The sequence below is a fragment of the Tachyglossus aculeatus genome, chromosome 5 (genome assembly GCF_015852505.1).
Source record: "Tachyglossus aculeatus isolate mTacAcu1 chromosome 5, mTacAcu1.pri, whole genome shotgun sequence".
NCBI classification, from domain to species: domain Eukaryota; kingdom Metazoa; phylum Chordata; class Mammalia; order Monotremata; family Tachyglossidae; genus Tachyglossus; species Tachyglossus aculeatus.
The window spans coordinates 46,308,370-46,330,029 of NC_052070.1; the positions used below are offsets into that span (position 1 = coordinate 46,308,370).

A 21,660-nucleotide genomic window follows, 5' to 3' on the forward strand; every position below is an offset into this window, starting at 1 on the left:
TTACTGCTTCCATCCAGGACCACATGTCTTTCCTAAGAACATAGGCAATGCCATTATGGGGTCAGATTTATGGTCTGTTAGGCTTGAAGGGTTCTGATGGTAATAACAATATACCATGAAGAACAGAGAGACATTTATGTTCTGTGATGTGTATCTTTATGCCTAGGGTTGCCTCATCTAACATCCTCAATTTCCCCCTCTAAATACCTAACTTTCCTTCTAGTTAGTGTATTATGGCCCCTCTCACAATCACATCTGGAGAGTTTCCAGTACTCTACCAGTCTCGGCTACAGGAGGGAGAGTCAAGTAGGGGCATACCCATTCCATTCCCAGCTTGGGCATTGGCTAGCGAGTGGAAGGCAATTTGCTACAAGTGAAAACTCACCCGGGCAACAGCAGCAACAGAGTGGAGGGCAGAGACTCGAGTTTACTCTGTGGAAGGTGGCAATGGTAAACCGTTTCCAGATTTTTACCAAGAAAACTCCATGGATACACTACCAGAACAATTGCAGTTGGAGAGCGGGGCATTCTGGGAGAGATGTGTCTGTGGTGTTGCTATGGGTCGGAAACGACTAGAAGGCATAAGACAAGACAAGTAATAGTAGTAGTAGTAGTAGTAGTAGTAGTAGTAGTAGTAGTAGTAGTAGTAGTAAGTAGTAGTTGGCAGGGAATGTGTCTGTTTACTGCTGTATTGCAGTCTCCCAAGAGCTTAGTACAGTGCTCTGCACGCTGTAAGCACTCAATAAATACGACTGACAATGATTAAAGTAGTAATAACAATAGTAGTAGTATTTAATAATAATAATAATAATGACAAAACTCACCTGTGCTGGGCAGCAGTGGCATGAGAGAGAGCTGAGGGCAGAGACTCAAGCTTACTGCTCCGAAGATGACAATGGTAAACCACTTCCATATTTTTATCAATAAAACTCTATGGAGACACTAGCAGAAAGATTGCAGACAGAGGTGGGGTGTTCTGGAAGAGATGTGTCTATAGAGTCGCTGTGGGTCGGAGATGACCAGACAGCATAAAACAGGACAAGATCATATTACGGACTTCTCATCCACGAGTTTATCTAAATCCCTCTCAGCCCTCCTAATATTTTCCAACTGAGGTAATGAATGCTCATCCCCTGAAGTATGAAGAAGTGTTTCTAACCATCTTCACGTTATAAAAGGATGTTCTCTTGTGGTGTGTCCTGATGGCCATAATCCACACTCGATTTGTCTAAATGCTTCATGATTGGGTAGGATTTACTCACGTACCCTCTTGGCTTCTTTTCTAGAAACCAACAGTCTGTGTTTTGTTAAGTAGTTATTGATCTTAGAGTCTACTAATTGGTTAGGAACACAAGCAGTATTGGCTGGTCTTTAATCGCCATGATCCTTTCTTCTACGTGGAAGCTACAGAGGGCATAGTTATGATGACTTCCCCTCTGATTTCCTCCAGAGTGCTTGAGCGGATGCCATCTAAGTCTATTCATTTGGTTACATCTATTTCGTCAGTCGTGTGTGATCAGTGTAGAATGCAAGCTCCTTGTGGGCATGGATCACATCTATCAACTCTGTTATGTTGTACTGTCCCAAGAGCTTAGTACGGTGCTCTGCACATAGTAAGGGCTCAATAATTAGCCGTGATTGATTGATCACCACAATTTGACTCAGTTACTCTACTCTGTTAAGAGAAACAATTTGGATCTGAGAACTTCCCAACCCCTATCTTAGAATCTACCTTTCCTAAGGCTTTGAAAGAATATTGAAACAATTGAAAGAATTGAAAGAATACTTTATGCTTTCAAAATGAAGAAATGAAAGAGCTTCTTGGCTGTCATCATTTATTTCTGAGTGCACCTTTTAGGCCAAAATCAAGTAGCCTAAATGGCTTTTCGCTTTAGACGTATCAAAGGAATTGTTTATTAATGTCAAAGTCCCTTTCAAGTTGCTAATTTGATCTACTAAATCTCCTGTTTGCACTCGACCTTCCACTCTTCACGGACTTTCCTCTTCTTCCACCAAGGCAAGCTTTCTATTTTTTAAAGTTTGAATTTTTAAAAAAGTGAAGGTTTGCTGAAGGATTTCTCACCAAAGAATCATATACGGAATTCTACCTGATGCATCATTCCAGCAAGGAATAGCCCTCCCTCCTCATATCTGACATACAATTACTCTGCCCACCTTCAAAGCCTTATTGAAGGCATATGTCCTCTAAGAGGCCTTCCCTGACTAAGCCCTCATTTCTTCTCCCACTCCCTTCTTTGTCACCCTGACTTGTTCCCTTCATTCATCTCCCTTCCCAGCCCCAAAGCACTTATGTACATATCTGTCATTTATTTACTTATATTCATGTCTGTGTCCCCGTCTAGACTGTAAGCTCACTGTGGGCAGGGAATATGTCTGTTTATTGTTATACTGAACTCTCCCAAGTGCTTAGTACAGTGTTCTGCACACAGTAAGCACTCAGTAAATATAATTGACTGACTGACTGACTAATGTGGATGGCAAAGACAATGGTGGATATAAAGGCTTCCCATCTGCCAGATCTTCATGTTGTTATCTATGGCCACAGTCATTTTAGCTGTAAATGGATCATGGACATACAAACCCTTCAGATGTACTCCTCAATGTACCGCACCTCTGTCCATCCATTTACTCATGGCACTCTCTGTCCCATCAGGGAAAAAAAAAAAGAGTACAAGTGGCACTGGGTAAACCACTAGCACTATAATTACTTCCTCCGCATAGATTCTGTTAACAGTAATAATAATAATATTTGTTAAGCGCTTCTATGCAGCAGGCACTGTACTAAGTGCAGGAGTGGATACAAGCAAATCGGTTTGGACACAGTCCCTGTCCCACATGGGACTCACAGTCTCGATTCCCATTTTGCAGATGTAAATGAGGGATGGAGAGGTTAAGTGACTTGCCCAAGGTCAAACAGCAGACAAGTGGCAAAGCCAGGATTAGAACCCCTGACCTTCTGACTCCAGGCCTATTTGTGATCTATTCACTACCACCAAGTTGCTTCTGGAGCTTCTGTAAATCCTGGTGGATGACTCCATTATAATAATAATAATAATGATGATGACACTTAATAATAATAATGATGATGATGATGGCATTTGTTAAGCGCTTACTTTGTGCCAAGCACTGTTCTAAGCACTGGGGTACATACAAGGTAGTCAGGTTGTCCCACGTGGGGCTCACAATCTTCACCCCCATTTTACAGAAGAGGTAACTGAGGCACAGAGAAGTTAAGTGACTTGTCAAGGCCACACAGCTGACAATTGGCAGAGTCGGGATTTGAACCCATGACCTCTGACTCCCAAGCCTGTGCTCTTTCCACTTAGCTATGCTGCTTCCCTGATTATCACATTAACGTATATTTCGTATTTTTTAAAGACTCACTATCTTCAATTGTCAGCATTTCTGTAAGAGTAATTGGGAAGCAGTGAGGCCTAGTAGAAGGAGCAGTCTTAGGAATCAGAGGAATGGTGTTCCATTCCTGGCTCTGCTACATGGCTGCTGTGTAACCTTGGGCCTCAGTTACTTCAGCTGTAAAATGGGAATGAAGAGTGTCAGCGCTATTTAGGACAAGGACTGTGTCCAACCCCGATTATTTTGTATCTACCCCAGTGCTTCGTAGAGTGGCCGGCACATAGTAAGTGCTTAACATGTAACACATAAACATTTGGTATCATTTTCTCATGAAATAAAATAAATCAGTTCTTTAATGCTCATCCTCATGCTGATTCCCGCCCCCACTAGGAAGTAAAATTCACTAACTCGGAGCTGATGAGAAAGAAATCCCTTAAATTATATCATTTACAAGCACAGATGGATGTAGTGTAGTCTTCCACAGCTGAAGCTGCAGTTGCTGAGACCCCACAACATTTTCAACTTAAAGAGATATCACGACACTTAAAATGTGAAATGAGTTTGAACAATGCATTTATCACACATAAGTTTCCGTGTCCCTGTTGCCTTTTTAGTTGGCTTCAGATAGCAGCTGAAAAATCAGATGAAAGGGTAAGGGATAAATATCCATTGCAGCTTAAACCTAAAACCCGTCATCTCACAGAGGCAGACCACAACTTTTGTACGAGTCTGTGTTTGTGTTGTATGGTTCATTGTAGATGGGCAGTGACATCTGGCCAGCTGTTACAGTAGGTGGTTCACTGTATCCTGTGAGTCACACATGAGTAAAGCTGCACTTCTTGTACAGTACTGTAGGCGCCGAGATCCGGTATTTGCTCGCGACCGTGGGAGCAAAAACTAACAAGGGAGAATAGAGAACAGCTGGGAAATGAATTCCCTTCTGACCAGTACACAAAGGGATTCGGCCGTCACTTCCCTTCCCGGAGAGAGAAGAGGCCTTGTGAAGAATGCATGCTCTTTTTCCCCTTGAAATTCTTTTCTTCTTCTTTCTCCGCAACCTTTTATATCTCCCCAACCCCACACGCTGACTTAGAATCCGTCCACTCTATTTTCAGTTCTGTCTTGAAACTTAACAACAAAAGGTATAATTTGACAATGAATAAACAGCAGTTCAATGGATCACTTTGTCCTTTGCACAATCCACACACTGACTTAGAATCTGTCCATTCTATTTTCCGTTCTGTCATGAAACCTAACAATAAAAGGTATAATTTGACAATGAATAAACAACAGTTCAATGGATCATTCTGTCCTTTGCACAGTGTACTTTCAGCTGTCTGGAGATACAGTAGACAGTTTATCAGCGTTGGTTTACACACATGACATTTGGACCCTTTGGATAGCCTTCTTATAATTTTGCTAATAGTAGAGTAGCAATGAAAAGACTGAGTTCTCTTGCTGAGTTGAATTCCAAGCTCTGAAGAATGACTCTGAAGATTTGCCTCCCACCTATATTTCAACTTGGGTTTCTTACATTTGGATCTAGAATTTTTTGCTCAAAGAGTTTTAGAAGAGAGCTAGGAAGCCCTCAAGAGGGTGACTCAAACTGAAAAGGAGGTTAAAGGAGGGCAGGGACAGCTTCCAAAGGTTAAGTGAGTGTGGCACTTGGGGTGGTGGGGGGAAGGTAGCAGTGGAGCTGCAGTGGCTGAAACTTTGAAAGGACCTTTCCATTGAAAGCAGTGTCTATGTGAACCTAGGAAAGGAATGCAATGGCTTTCATTCATTCATTCAATCAATCATATTTATTGAGCACTTAAGGCATGCAAAGCACTGTACTAAGTGCTTGGGAGTGTACAATATAACAATAAACAGACACATTCTTGCCCACAACGAGTTCACAGTCTAGAGGGGGACTAAAGGGCTCCAATGGCTTTGGAGCAAAATGGAGGAATGTGATGGCTTCAGCAAGAAGTGGGAAAATGAAGAAATGCAATGACTTTGGAGTAAAACAGGAAAAAGTTGGGTGGAGGTTGGGTGCCCCCAACCCACACCCAGAGAAATACTCTAAGTCTGGGGGTTCAAGTAGGCTCTCTTATGACAGCATAAAGAATGCTCGGGGTCCACACAGTAAAATAGAGATAGGATGAGATAAGATGGCTCAGCAATTTCTTTCCTGCCTCAAATGTCTAAAGATGGCTCTGGTTAAAGAGGGTAAATTTGTACCATCCTAGAGACCCTACCAAGGATTCTATTTTGTGTTCACAAGAAATAGGGCAAAAGGAACTGGTTAGAAGGTCCAGAAAAGAAAGAACAAATGAAATCACTGGGAAACACTGAGCAATCAAATCCTTTTTTAGTCCTTACTCAGGTTGAAGGGAAATATGCAGTGAGATCTCTAAATCTGTAGATGATGTGAAGCTCTTCGGGAGATGAAGATGCTACAGATGCTGATAAAGTGCTGGAAACTTCATGATGAATGAGCCAAAAAATTGCGGACGAGCTTCATTGTGAGCAACTATGAAGCTATGCATCTAGGCAAAAATAGTAGAAACTGTAACTACATAATGACAGGCTTGAGTGGGTTAGGACTCAAATCACTACTAAATGCCTAAGGGGTTGCTTGGTGCCCAGCACTGTAGCATGCCCCAGGGAAAGCTATATTGATTAATCTTTTATTAAGTGCCAACACTGCGCCAAGCAGAAACAGGATAATCAGATCAGATGCTGAACCTGCATCCCTTGGGATTCCAGTTAAAACGGTAAGGCGAGCAGTTATCCCCATTTTACAGGTGAGGAGACTGAGGCCCAGAGGGGTTAGGTGACTTGACCAAGTCCACTAAGCAGGTCAGTGGCAGAGCTGGGATTACAGGTCGGTTATCCTTAACTGTCCTCATTGGCCATGATGCCTTTCTTGACCTCAGGAAGAGATCAATTAATGATGTAAACAGCAGCCACTAGACTGTAAGCTCCTTGAGCGTAGGGATTGTGTCTACCATATCTATTGCAATCTTTCAAGGACTTTAGTACAGTGCTCTGCACACTGTAAGTGCTCAGTAAATACCACTGACTGATTGATTGACTGATTGATCTTGTCCCCTGGTTCACAGGGCACTCACAATCCAAAAAGGGAAAAACTGATAATAATAATAATAATAATAATAATGGTATTTGTTAAGGGCTTACTATGTGCAGAGCACTGTTCTAAGCGCTGGGGGGCAAGGTGCTCAAGTTGTCCCACGTGGGGCTCACAGTCTTAATCCCCATTTTCCAGATGAGGGAACTGAGGCTCAGAGAAGTTAAGTGACTTGCCCAAGGTCACACAGCAGACATGTGGTGGAGCCGGGATTCGAACCCATGACCTCTGACTCCAAAGCCCGTGCTCTTCTCCACTGAGCCACGCTGCTCCTCTGATGACAGATAATAAATAAATAAAAGAAAAAAAGATAGCTAAAACAATTAGGGAAGCAGCGTGGCTCAGTGGAAAGAGCACGGGACTTGGGAGTCAGAGGTCATGGGTTCAAATCCCGGCTCCACCACATGTCAGCTGTGTGACTTTGGGCAAGTCACTTAACTTCTCTATGTCTCAGTTACCTCATTTGTAAAATAGGGATTAAAAGTGTGAGCTCCCCCGTGGGACAATCTAATCACCTTGTAACCTCCCCAGCGCTTAGAACAGTGCTTTGCACATAGTAAGCGCTTAACAAATGCCATCATTATTATTATTCTAATTCATTCATTCAATCATATTTATTGAGTGCTTACTCTGGGCAAAGTACATACTAAGCACTTGGGAGAGTACAATATAACAATAAACGGACACATTCCCTGCCCCTAATGAGGTTACAGTCTAATCCCAGCTCCACCACTTTCCAGCTGTGTGGCCTTGGACAAGTCACTTAACTTCGTTGTGCCTCAGTCTCCTCACCCGTAAGTGGGTATTAAATACCTGTTCTTCCTCTTCCTTGACTGTAAGCCCCAAATGTGACACAGACTATGTGTTCAATCTCAATTAAGCTGTATCTACCCCAGCACCTAGCACAGTGGTTGGCACACAACAAGCATAATAATAAAGACAATAATGACAACAAAAGCTGCAGCATATTAGTGATGGGACATGATTGAATTCCACAAAATCATGAAGGAATTTAAAAGGTGAATGTGGAATTTTGCTCACCCAGTACCCCGGGACTAGGAGGAGGTTATACCTGTTGGACTTTGTAGGAGGCAGAGTCAAACCAAAGAAAGGTAAAAACATTTTTCACCCAGTGGGTGGTAAGCATATAGAATTTCCTACACCGGGAGTTATAGAGCTTTTGATTCATGAATGAGCGGTCCATACAATGTTACTAGATGGGATGCTAGGGAATTCTGACCATTATTCATGAGGATGGATGTCAAGAAGGACAGCTGTGACACTGTTCCTTCAAACATCTTTTGCTGCCACTGTGAGAGCTCATATTCTAAGGAGCATATCAATCAATCAATCATATTTATTGAGTGCTTACTGTGTGCAGAGCACTGTACTAAGCACTTGGGAAGTACAGGTTGGCAACACATAGAGACAGTCCCTACCCAACAGTGGGCTCACAGTCTAGAAGGGGGAGACAGAGAACAAAACCAAACATATTAACAAAATAAGTAGAATAGATATATACAAGTAAAATAAATAGAGTAATAAATATGTACAAACACCTGTATATATATATATACAGGTGCTGTGGGGAAGGGAAGGAGGTAAGATGGGGGGATGAAGAGGGGGACAAGGGGGAGAGGAAGGAAGGGGCTCAGTCTGGGAAGGCCTCCTGGAGGAGGTGAGCTCTCAGTAGGGCCTTGAAGGGAGAAAGAGAGCTAGCTTGGCGTATTGGCAGACGGAGGGCATTCCAGGCCAGGGGAATGACGTGGGCCGGAGGTCGATGGCGGGACAGGCGAAAACAAGGCACGGTGAGGAGATTAGTGGCAGAGGAGCGGAGGGTGTGGGGTGGGCTGTAGAAGGAGAGAAGGGAGGTGAGGTAGAAGGGGGCGAGGTGATGGACAGCCTTGAAGCCTAGGGTGAGGAGTTTCTGCTTGATGCGCGGTTTGATTGGTAGCCACTGGAGATTTTTGAGGAGGGGAGTAATATGCCCAGAGCATTTCTGGACAAAGACAATCCAGGCAGCATCATGAAGTATGGATTGAAGTGGGGAGAGACGCGAGGATGGGAGATCAGAGAGAAGGCTGATGCAGTAGTCCAGACGGGATAGGATGAGAGCTGGAACGAGAAGGGTAGCGGTGTGGATGGAGAGGAAAGGGTGGATCTTGGCAATGTTGCGGAGCTGAGACCGGCAGGTTTTGGTGACGGCTTGGATGGGAGGGGTGAACGAGAGAGCGGAGTCGAGGATGACACCAAGGTTGTGGGCTTGTGAGACGGGAAGGATGGTAGTGCCGTCAACAGTGATGGGAAAGTCAGGGAGAGGGCAGGGTTTGGGAGGGAAGACAAGGAGTTCAGTCTTGGACATGTTGAGTTTTAGGTGGCAGGCAGACATCCAGATGGAGATGTCCTGAAGGCAGGAGGAGATGCGAGCCTGGAGGGAAAGGGAGAGAGCAGGGGCAGAGATGTAGATCTAGGTGTCATCAGCGTAGAGATGATAGTTGAAGTCATGGGAGCGAATGAGGTCACCAAGGGAGTGAGTGTAGATCGAGAACAGAAGGGGACCAAGAACTGAATATTATGAGCATTATTATGAGCATATTATAAACATATTATGAGAAGCAGCGTAGCTTAGTGGAAAGAGCACGGGCTTGGGGGACAGAGATCATGGATTCTATTCCCCACTCTGCCACTTTTCAGCTATGTGACTTTGGGCAAGTCACTTAACTTCTCTGTGGCTCAGTTACCTCATCTGTAAAATGGGGATTAAGACTGTGAGCCCCATGTGGGACAACCTGATTACCTTGTATCTATACCAATGCTTAGAACAGTGCTTGGCACATAGTAAGTGCTTAACAAATACCATTATCATTATTATTATCATTCTGGGTTCCCTAACTGGAACTGGGAACTGGGTTCCCTAGTTTCCCTCGCTCAACATTGATCTGGCATCACCAACCCTCAGTCATGGATCATCCTCACTGTCCACTTCTGATCCTACACTCATGAAAGTGAGAGTTATTGGGGAAAATCTAGAATCCAGCTTGCCTTCTGTTATGTCAGAGGCACCCTGATTTGCTATAACTCTGCCCTCTCGTGTTCATCAATGCTACTTTTCCTCTCTCATTTACTCCCATGCTCACAGCCCCCACCGACTATTTAGCTCCCTCCCCTCCAATCCATGATGACCTCACTAAAGATGTGTGGCTAAAAGATGATCAATCTATCAATCAAGGGTATTTATTAAATGCTTACTGGGAAAATTCTTGAGAGAGTGCAATACAGAGTTGGGAGACATTATCCCAACCCACAGGGAGTTACAGTCTAGAGAAGGAGTAGACATGAAGTTCCAAATCCCACCTGCACCTTCCCAATTCCCTCATACTCCTACAGTCTCTTCCACTTTCCTAACTACCTCTCAAGGGGAAGTCGAATGCCTGCTCTCAAAATCTACCCCACCTTCTGGGTGCTGAATCCAATCCCATCTCACCTCTGAAAACCTCTTGTTCCCATTTTCTTTCACCCCTATTGCCAGCTTCAATTTTTCACTCCTTGTCCACTCCTTCCCCTCTGCCTTCAAACATGCTAAAATATCTCCTATATTATTATTATTATGGTATATTATCTTTTATTATGGTATTTATGGTATGAAGCAGTGTGGCTCAGTGGAAAGAGCACGGAGTCAGAGGTCATGGGTTCTAATCCCAGCTCCACCACTTGTCAGCTGTGTGACTTTGGGCCAGTCACTTAACTTCTCTGTGCCTCAGTTACCTCATCTGTAACTGGGTTTTAAGATTGTGAGCCCCACGTGGGACAACCTGATCACCTTGTATCCTCCCCAGCACTTAGAACAGTGCCTTGCACATAGTAAGTGGTTAACAAATGCCATTATTATTATTATTATTATTATTATTAAGCATTTACTATGTAACAGGCACTGTACTAGACACAGGAGTAGATACAAGCTAATCAGATTAGATATAGTCTGTGTCTCACGAGGGGCTCCCAGTCCTAATCCCCACTTTACAGATGAGGTAAATATGCCACAGAGAAGCTCAGTGACTAGGCCAAAGTCACACGGCAGATAGGTGGCAGAGCCAGGATTAGAACTCGGGTCCTCTGACTCCCAGGCTTGTGCTCTTATCAGTAGGCCATGCTGTTTCAAAGCCTTCTCTGGATATCTCTGCAACCTCCAGCCTCTGACCCCATTCTAGACTGGGAGCCCATCTCTAGACTGTGAGCCCATTGTTGGGTAGGGATTGTCCCTATTTGTTGCCAAATTGTACTTTCCAAGTGCTTAGTACAGTGCTCTGCACACAGTGTGAGCTCAATAAATATGATTGAATTCATTCATTCATTCATGATCTCTCTGCTCCCATTCTTGTTCTAACTCCTCGCTCTAGTTGTATATATCCGCTGCCTCCAATTTCCTTCTTGACCTAACACAATCAGGTTTCCACCCTCTTCACTCCGTGGATGGGCAGGGAAAGTGTCTGTTTATTGTTATATTGTACTCTCCCAAGCACTTAGTACAATGCTGTACACATAGTAAGCGCTCAATAAATATGACAATGAATGAATAAAAGGGGAGGCATTAAAATCAGCAGTGGCCTGAGAGAGAAATCCACTGTGCTCTATTCTGTCCTAATCCTTGCAGAATTCTTGGCTGCCTTTCACACTGTTGATCCCCCTCTACTCAATCAATCAATCAGTGGTATTTAGTGAATGTTTATTATGTGCAGAGCACTGTATGGAGCACTTGGGAGAGTACAATACAACAGAATTAACGAACATGTTCCCTACCCATAATGAATTACAGTCTCCCCTGGCTCCCCTCAAACCTCTCTGACTGCACTTTCTCAGTTTCATTCTTTGGCTCTTCTTTTACCAATTATTCCCTAAGAGACCCATAAAGCTCAGTTCTAGGTCTCCTACTCTTCTCTCTCTCCACTAATTCTTTCGGGTAACTAATCCACTCAAATGACTTCAGCTGCAACCTCTCTACAGACTTTTTAAATTGTGAGCCTCCTTGACACAGTAAGCACTTAACAAATATAATAAAAATAATAACAATGATGATGACTCTCAAATCTACCTTACTAGTCCCAACTCTTTTCCTGCTTAACAATCTATCAACTCCCCAGGATCAATCTGAGGTTTGAGGAAAGTGAAGAAAACTCTGTCAGTGAGTGAAATGAAGGTGTTCTCATTAAAGCCAACTCACTCTAGAAATGGAGATGAGTGTAAAATCCAGATATCAGGTCGATCTCATCCACCTCAAGCTCATCCTCACCTGCTATAGCTCTGCCCCCTCCTCCACCCGGCAACAATACTTCTCCATTCTTACCAATTCCCGTACGCACTGCCCTCACCACTTGTTTCAGACTTCAGTCTCCCTCCTTAAGTCTCCCACCTCCAGGCCACTCCCATCTCTTACCCCTAATGACCTTGCCACCTGTTTTAATGATAAAATTGAAAACAACAGGTGAAATCTCCCTAAAATGTCACCCCTACCTCTGTAAACCCATTCTCCTCCCACAACAATAACATTCTTTGACTTTTATCTTTTCCAGCAGTATCTGAAGAGATCTCCAACCTCCTCTTAAAATCTACCCCCTCCACCTACAACTCTGATTCTATCTTTCCTCATTTTTTCTCCCTAGTTTTTCCCTCCTTGATCACCTTCTTCAACCACTCAAATACAACAATAATCATTCACTCTCAAATAGCTCCTTCCCCACTGCTTTCAAACATGACCATAAATCCCTTATCCTGAAAGAGAATCTCCCTTGATCCCTCGGCTCTTTCCAGGTATCACTGTGTTTCCCTCCTACCGTTCCCCTCCAAACTCCTCTAGTGAGTTGCTTATACCTGCTGACTCTATTTCCTCTCCTCCAATTCTATTCTTCAACCCATGAAATTTGGCTTCCACCCCCTTCACTCCACAAAACTGCCCTTTCTAAGGTCACCCATGACAACCTTCTTGCCAAATCCAATGGCCTCTACTCCACCCTAATCCTCCTAGATATCTCTGCTGCCTTTAACACTGTGAACCCATCCCATCTCCTGAAAACACTGTTTACTTACTTTCACGGACACTGTCCTTTCCTAGATCTCCGATTCTCTGGCTATTCCTCTGTCTCTTTTGCAGGCTTCTCCACTGCCCACCACTCCCTTACTTACCGAAGTCCTTTTGAGGCTCAGTTCTAGGTCATCTTCTATTCTCCATCTATATCCACTTTTTTAGAGAACGCATTTGCTCGTATGGCTTCAACTTCCATTTCTATGTGGATGATTCCCCAAACTACATCTCCAGTACTTTCCTTTTCTGCAGTCTTACATTTCCTCCTGCCTTCAGGACATCTCTACTTCGATCTCTACAGAGAAGCAGCATGGCTCAGTGGAAAGAGCATGGGCTGGGGAGCCAGAGGTCATGGGTTCAAATCCCAGCTCTGCCACTTGTCTGCTGGGTGACCTTGGGAAAGTTACTTCACTTCTCTGGGCCTCAATGACCTCATATGGAAAATGGAGATCAAGTCTGTGAGCCCCACGTGGGACAACCTGATCACCTTGTATCCCCCCCAGTGCTTAGAACAGTGTTTGGAACATAGTGAGTGCTTAACAAATACCACCATTGTTATTATTATTATTATGTCCTGCCAACATATCAATCTGGATATGTCCAAAGCAGAATTCCTCATCTTTTCATCCAAACCCTGTCCTCTCCACTGTCTTTTCTATCACAGTAGACAACACCTCCCTGTCTCCCAAACCTATAATTTTGGCATTACCCTTGTCTCATCTCTCTCATTCAACCCACATATTCAATCTGTCACCAAATTAAGTAAAAAACACGTACACATTCACAGTATTGCTAAAATTGCCCTTCCCTTCTACATTCACACTGCTACTATTCTCATCCAAGCACTTACATCTGACAGGCCTGGGAGGCAGAAGATCATGGGTCCTAATCCTGTCTCTGCCACTTGTCTGCTGCAAATCACTTTACTTCTCTGTGCCTCAGTTACTTCATCTGTAAAATGGGGATTGAGACTGTGAGCCCCATTTGGGACAGGGACTGTGTTCAACCCGATTTGCTCACCTCCAGCTTAGTACAGTGCCTGGCACCTAGTAAGCACTTAACAAATACCATAATTATTATTATTAATTATTATTATTATATTGACTACTGCATCAGCCTCTTTGCTGGCCTTCCTGCTTCCAGGTCCATACTTCAGTAGTAGAAGTAACTGAGGCCCAGAGGAGTGAAGTGACTTGCCCAAGGTCTCACAGCAGGCAAGCTACAGAGTCAGGATTAGAACCCAAGTCCTTCTGACTCCTAGGTCTGTGCTCTATCCACTAGGCCATGCTGCTTCTCTAAGCCCTTCTTCAAAGTCCTCCTTGGAAACCCTACTAAAATCACATCTCCTGCAAGAAGTCTTTCCTGATTAACCCCTCATTTTCCCTCCCTATTAGCCCTCCCTTCTGTGTCACCTATACACCTGGGTTCCTAACCTTTAAGCGCAGTGATCCCCTCCCCATCCCAGACACACATCAACCCTTAAGCATTCTGATACTTCCCTGCTTAGAACAGTGCTTTGCACATAGTAAGCGCTTAACAAATGCCAACATCATTATTATTATTATTATCCTTATGCCCTGCTGTTTCCCCTATCTGTAATTTATTTTAAAGTCTGTCCCCCTGCACTAGACTGTAAGCTTTTTCAGGAAAGAAATCATGTCCACCAAATCTGTTGTAAGAGAAGCAGCATGGCTCAGTGGAAAGAGCCCGGGCTTGGGAGTCAGAGGTTATGGGTTCAAATCCCAGCTCTGCCACTTGTCAGCTGTGTGACTTTGGGCAAGTCACTTAACTTCTCTGTGCCTCAGTTCCCTCATCTGTGAAATGGGGATTAAGACTGTGAGCCCCACATGGGACAAACTGATCACCTTGTATCCCCCCACAATGCTTAGAACAGTGCTTTGTATATAGAAAGCGCTTAACAAATACCATCATTATTATTTCTCTCGCAAGCGCTTTGTACAGGGATCTGCACGTGTTAAGCTGTCAATATGTATCATCGATTGAGCAATGTGTAGTGTACATGCAGTGTTACATTTCCATGTGTACATAAAAAATAGTGAAAACATATTGCAAATGGAAAATCTTAAAAAAGTACCTAACACTATTTCCATTTGCAAGTGGAAAAAAGGAGGCAGAGAGTTTTAACTTTCCTAAGCTCAAAGAGTGAGTCATGGGTATGTTTAAATGACCCTCTTTTCCTGAGAAGATGTCATGCTTGGCTTTGCCATTCATGTGCCCGGGGTCTGAATTGGTAAGATCACGAGAAACAGGAAAGAGAATGCGGTTCGCCTTGAGATGAGTATCATAATTTAGTGAGTATCTGTTCATTTGTATTCCCGTTCCGGTGGAAATCCTACGCCCTGCCCTTCAGGCTCCCACCAGGACATCAAATTACAAGTAATTTAATCAGGGTCTCCGGGCTTTTTCAGCTTGTTGTGAATTTATATGATACTTTCCTACTTACGATTCCAGTTTAGCTTGTGCAGGTGGTACTTGAGTTACTTTTACTACTCACTGTACCTTGATCTCCTCTTTTCTGGGTTCTAATCCCGGCTCTGCCATTTGTCTGCTGTGTGACCTTGGGCAAGTCACTTCATTTGGGCACCAAAGAACATAGAGGCTTACTGGAAAGGGCATGGGCTCCAGAGTCAGAGGTCATGGGTTCTAATCCTGGCTCCTCCACTTGTGTGCTGTGTAACCTTGGGCAATCCACTTAACTTCTCTGTGCCTCAGTTACCTCATCTGTAAATTGGGGATTAAGACTGTGAGCCTCACGTGGGACAACCTGATTACCTTGTATCTACCCCAGTACTTATAACAGTGCTTGGCACATAGTAAACGCTTAATACCATTATTATTATTATTTGTATTATTACATTGCCCACATTCTCCCACTGGATTGGAACCCCTTCCCCCTTCATATCCAACAGACCACCACTCTCCCCATCTTCAAAGCCATTCTAAAATCACATCTCCTCCAAGAAGCCTTCTGCATCACTTATGCACTTGGGTTTGTAAACCTGAAGCACTTTGACTTATATCCCACCCCCAAGCATTAATGTATCTATCCATTTCTAGACCATAAGCCCAGTGTGGGCAGGGGTTGTCTCTCTTAATTGTTGGATTGTATTTTCAAAGTACTTAGTACAGTGCTCTGATACAGTAAGCACTCAATAAATATGATTGAATGAATGATTGAATGAATCTGTAGTTTATTTTAATGTCTTCCTCCTCCTCTAGTCCATAAGCTCCTTGTGGGCTGGGATTGTGTCTATCTACTAAATTGTGTTGTTCTGTCCCAAGTGCTTAGTGCAGTGCTTTACACATCGCAAGTGTTCAATCAATCATACGTATTCATTGAGTGCTTATTTTGTGCAGAGCACTGTATTAAGAACTTGGGAGAGTACAAAATAATAGAATTGGTAAACATGTTCCCTGCCCACAGTAAGCTTACAGTTTAGATGGGGAGACCCACTTAAAATAAATTACCGATATATACATAAGTGTGCTCTGTGACATAGGGTGGGGTGAATATGGGGCACAAATCCAAGTGCAAAGGCAGTGCGGGAGGGAGAGGGAGTAGGGGAAATGATTGCTTAGTCAGAGAAGGCCTTCTGGAGGAGATGGGATTTTAATAAGAATGTGAATGTGGGGAGAGTACCGGTCTGTCAGATACGAAGAGGGGAGGGAGTTCCAGGCCACAGGCAGGACTTGGATGAAGAGTTAGTGTTAAAATAGATTATATCAAGGGGCAGTAAGTTGGCATTAGAGGAGTGAAGGGAGCATGCTGGGTTGTAGCTGGAAATCAGCAAGGTAAAATAGGAAGGGGCAAGGTGATTGAGTGCTATAAAGCCAATGGTAAGGATTTGGGGGGGAATGGGTAACTACTGGAGTTTCCTGAGGAGTGGGAAAACATGGACTGAACTTGTTCTATGAAAATGATCCAAGCAGCAGAGTGAAGTATTGACTGAAGTGAGGACAAAGAGGGTACAGGAAGGTCAGCTAAGAGGATGATACACTAATCAATGTGGTATAGGATAAGTGCTTGGATGAGCATCGTAGCAGTTTGGATGAGAAGAAAGGGTAGATTTTATCAGTGTTGTGAAGCCAGTACCAACAGAATTTGGTGACACTAAATATTTAGGTTGAACAGAGATGAGTCGAGGATAATGCCCAGCCTGTGAGACAGGGAGGATAATGGTGCTGTCTACAGTGATGGGAAAGTCAAGGGGAGGACAAAGCTTGGGTGGGAAGATGAAATGTTATGTTTTGGATGTGTTAAATGTGTCCTGTTGGCAGGACATCCAAGTGGAGATGTCTTGAAGGCATCTCTGAGAAGGTGAGAGGTCAAGGCTGGAAATATAGATTGGGGAATTGTTCACATAGAGTTGGCAGTTGATGCCATAGAAGCAAATGAGTTCTCCAAGGGAATGGGTGTAGATGAAGAATAGAAGGGACACAAAAGTGAGCCTTGAGGGACTCCCACGGTTAGGGAGTAGCAGACAGAGAAGGAGATTGCAAAAGAGACTGAGAAAGAGTGGCCAGAAAGAAAGGAGGAGAACCAGGAGAGGACAGTGTCAGTGAAGCTAAGGTTAGATGATGTTTCCAGAAAAAGGGGGTGATTCAAAGAGTCAAAGACAGCTGAGAGGAGGGGGAGGGTTAGGATGGAGTAGAGGCTCTTCGATTTGGCTAAAAGGTGATCATTGGTGATCTTTGAGAGGGCAGTTTCTGTGAAGTGAAGGGGCTGGAAGCCAGATTGGAGGCAGTCACGGAGAGAATTGGAGGAGAGGAAGTGGAGGAGGCAGGTGTGCAACTTTAACACTGACAGATGAGTTTATATTGACAAGCTCAGTGGAAAAATCTTGGAATGCAACTTATAACCAAAGCAAAGTTTACCTGGAAGGGTTTCTTGGCCAGGGAGAATATTAAACTTCAGAAAGTTTCCCTGCAGTCAGATCTGTTTTGAGACTTAGTATTTTCCTATTATCTATCACGAGAAGTATAGCCAAATTCCCTTTTTGTTTCATATTCCCAGTAGTCAGAGTCCCTATCAGTGTGTAATGGCCTGTGATGTGCATGAGAATTCTTCTGTTTTGTCTATGAGAATTCATTCAATTGTATTTATTGAGCACTTACTGTGTGCAGAGCACTTTACTAAGAGCTTGGAAAGTACAATTCAGGAACAGTTAGAGACAATCCCTACCCAACAGTGGGCTCACAATCTAGAATGGAAACTTGTATAGACCAAAACCAGAGTTCCTGTTGTGAGGTTTCATTTTAATTTTTAAGAATTCTATATTCCTGTCCAGGTCACATTAATCTAGCTTTGTGACAGTATCAGCGATATTCTCAACTGTATTCTTTGGGTTTCAGAGGAGATGTGGCATGATTTTGGCAGACAAATGCCAACAAATAGTGCTTCCCTGGCAGGACTACTTGGCAATTCTAAAACAAATGCAGCTGGAATCATTTTCGATACAAGCCTTGGCAGGACTTCAGCATGTCTGAAAGGTTGTGGCAGTGACACAAAGGCCAGTGCACCCAAAAGTTTTTGTCATTTTCTTTGGGAAATTTCATTCAGTGATATGTCCTATTCACAGTCAAACAACTGAACCCCAGCATACCCTTGGGACAAGATCACATAATTCATTAAAGCTATAAATGGACTTCGGTTCAATGGAACTTTCAAGCGTCTTTGGAACACAAACTGCATTAATGCCAACAAGAAATGCAAATGCTATGTATTTAGAAATGAGTTTTTAAAAGGGGTTGGAGAAATTGTCACTGGTTGCCAGCATTATGTTATTCTGGACAAATTTTTCTGTATTCAGGAACAGTTCATGATAATCCCAGCTGGGGCAACCTCAGCTATTTAAGGACTTTTCTAATCTTTAGTACAAAGAGCAATATACACAACTGTAAAAACATCTAATAACTGCTCCTAGTGTACTATATTCCTTGGTGATCTGTCTGTGGCAAACTGAAATTGCCCTTAATAGTACAGCTCATCTTGGAACCATTGCAGAATCCTATCGATTAACTAATAAATCATTGGCATTTATCGAGCATTCACTGTGTGCAGAACACGGTACTAAATGCTTGGAAAAAGTGCAGTACAACAGAGTTGGTAGACACATTCCCTGTCTACAACAAGCTTACAGTCTGGAGGGGGAGGAAGTGGAGGAAAAGTAGAGGGGCATTTTCTAGATCTCTTCTCAGCTCCTAGGAGACCTTGGTTGTAGACTATACCCTGTGAATTTATCCCAGGACTGTTGCTGCTTCCTGTTCTATTTAGGAAACCGACAGCTTTCTGAATGATCTCACAGGACATTTCCTGATCTGTAAATCTTCTGACCAAGAAGAGCTTGTTTTTCCTGCCGTCATTCCCTGCTTTGCAGTTTCCAAAGAACATATGTGTATTTCATTACTCTCCATGGCTTCCTAGGCTCCATAGTAAATATGGGGGTTACAGCATATAAATTCAAACAAGACACCAAAGGTTACCAGTGCAGATTTGTTACATGTTACATCATTTTATTGCAAAGACTGACTCATTAGATCAGTTTATTTAGCAATTAAACAGTATTAAATAAGGGAACTGTACCAACTTATACCAGCCCCACTCAGCTGACTCCACCACCACCTCCCTTTTCTAATCAGTAACCTGATAACATTTATCTCTTCCCCCAGAGACAGGTCTGAAGCTGGAGACTGGGGTGTGAGTCTCCAAAGGGCTATTGGTACTTGGCCTTTTAGAAAGAGGGATTTGAAGAATATTAAAAAAAGAAATGAAGAGTTTTAGTGATTCTTACAAAGTAGGATTTCTTGGAGGCAAGAAACATCCCATGTTCTTGCTTACCTATTGTGCTTTCTCTGTGCTTAGCTTTATTACTTCTGTGAATACTCTCCCTGGGCAATTTCAGCCTGAACCTCAAGTGTTCTAGAATTATTGCATTGCAAGCTTCTCAAAGGTGAGGAACTTGTGTTTTGCTGCTGCAACTGATTGATTCTAGAAGGAGTAGGCCTGGTTTCTATTTTGAAGTTGCCCCTCTGCTTTTCTGCTTTCACAAATCATTATTTTATTCAATTTCTCATATGCTGAATTGTCTACTTTCTTAGCTCTCTGTTTCAATTTTCTGAAGCTAAAATATAATAATAATTATAGTAATTTGTTAAGTACTTACTATGCGCCAAGCACTGTTCTAAGCTCTGGGGTAGATACAAGGTTATCAGGTTATCCCACGTGGGGCTCACAGTCTCAATCCCCATTTTACAGATGAGGTAACTGAGGGCATAGAGAAGTTAAGTGAATTGCCCAAAGTCACACAGCTGACAAGCGGTGAAGCTGGGATTAGAATCCATGACTTCTGACTCCCAAGCCCATTCTCTTTCCACTAAGCCACGCTGATTCTCATATAATAATAATATTTGTTAAGTGCTTACTATATGCCAAGCATTGTTCTAAGCACTGGGGTAGAAACAAGGTGATCATGTTGTCCCACGAGGGGCTCACAGTCTTAATCCCCATTTTACAGATGAGGTAACTGAGGCACAGAGAAGTTAAGTGACTTGTCCAAAGTCACACAGATGACAAGTGGCAGAGTTGGGATTAGAACTCGTGACCACTGACTCTGGAGCCCATGCCCTTTCCACTAAGCCACTATGTTCACTGGTGCCCAAAAGAAAATTGCCAGAGTACTTGCATTTGAAATATTCTTCTTGTCAGAATAAGGAGTGAGAATGCTAAATTTATGGGTCAAGATAGTTGTGGTTTTTTATGGTATTTGTGTCAAAGCGCTGGTTAATTAGGTCAGACCCAGTCCTATTCCTATGTGGGACTGTCTAAATACAAAGGAGAGTGGGTATTTAATCCCCATTTTACAAGTGAGGAAACTGAGTCAAAGATTTGCCTAAGGTCATACAGAAATCAACTGGCAGAGCAGGGATTATAAACTCCAATGGCTGCCCATAATAATAATAATAATAATAATAATAATTTTGGTATTTGTTAAGCGCTTACTATGTGCCAAACACTGTTCTAAGTGCTGAGGGAGATACAAGGTAATCAGATTGTCCCACACGGGGCTCACAGTCGTAATCCCCATTTTACAGATGAGGTAACTGAGGCCCAGAGAAGTTAAGTGACTTGCCCAAAGTCACACAGCTGATAAGTGGCAGAGCCGGGATTAGAATCCATGACCTCCAACTCCCAAGCCTGTGCTCTTTCCACTGAGCCATACCGCCCACCTCTGTATCAAGCAAAAACTCCTCACCATTGACTTTAAAGTACTCAATCACCTTGCCCCCTCCTACCTCACCTCACCTCACCTCACCACTTTCCTATTACAAACCCAGCCCGCACACTTCGCTCCTCAAATGCTAACCTTCTCATTGTACCTTGATTTTGCCTATCTTGTCGCCGACCTCTTGCCCACATTCTGCCTCTGGCCTGAAACGCCCTCCTTCCTCAAATCGAAGAGACAATTATTCTCTCCCCCTTCAAAGCCTAACTGAAAGCACCTCTCCACCAAGAGGCATTCCCAGACTAAGCCCTTCTATCCTCTGCTCCCTCTCCCTTTGCATCTTCCTGACATGCTCCCTACATTCATCCCCCATCCCAGCCCCACCACATTTAGGTAGAGAAGTAGCATGGCTCAGTGGAAAGAGCCTGGGCTTTGGAGTCAGAGGTCATGGGTTCAAATCCCGGCTCTGCCATGTGTCAGCTGTGTGACTTTGGGCAAGCCACTTAACTTCTCTGTACCTCAGTTCCCTCATCTGTAAAATGGGGATGAAGACTGTGAGCCCCTTGTGGGACAACCTGATCACCTTGTATCTCCCCCAGCATCATCATTTGTATTTATTGAGCGCTTACTATGTGCAGAGCACTGCACTAAGTGCTTGGAACTTAGCACTTAGAACAGTGCTTTGCACATAGTATGTGCTTAATAAATGTCACTATTATTATGTCATTATTATGACATAATAATTATTATTAATTAGATTATTAATATTATTGTTGATATTATTATTAATATTATTATGACATTATTGTGTCATTATTGTTCTTATTAACTGT

General features: G+C 43.2%; 1 non-coding gene across 1 annotated transcript; it reads left to right on the forward strand.

Annotated features, from left to right (window-relative positions):
• Window positions 1-237: 237 nt before the first annotated feature.
• LOC119929227 lies at window positions 238-375 on the forward strand. The gene has a single exon (XR_005451361.1). It is a non-coding gene; the product is annotated as a small nucleolar RNA SNORA7 (small nucleolar RNA).
• The last annotated feature ends 21,285 nt before the right edge of the window (window positions 376-21,660 follow it).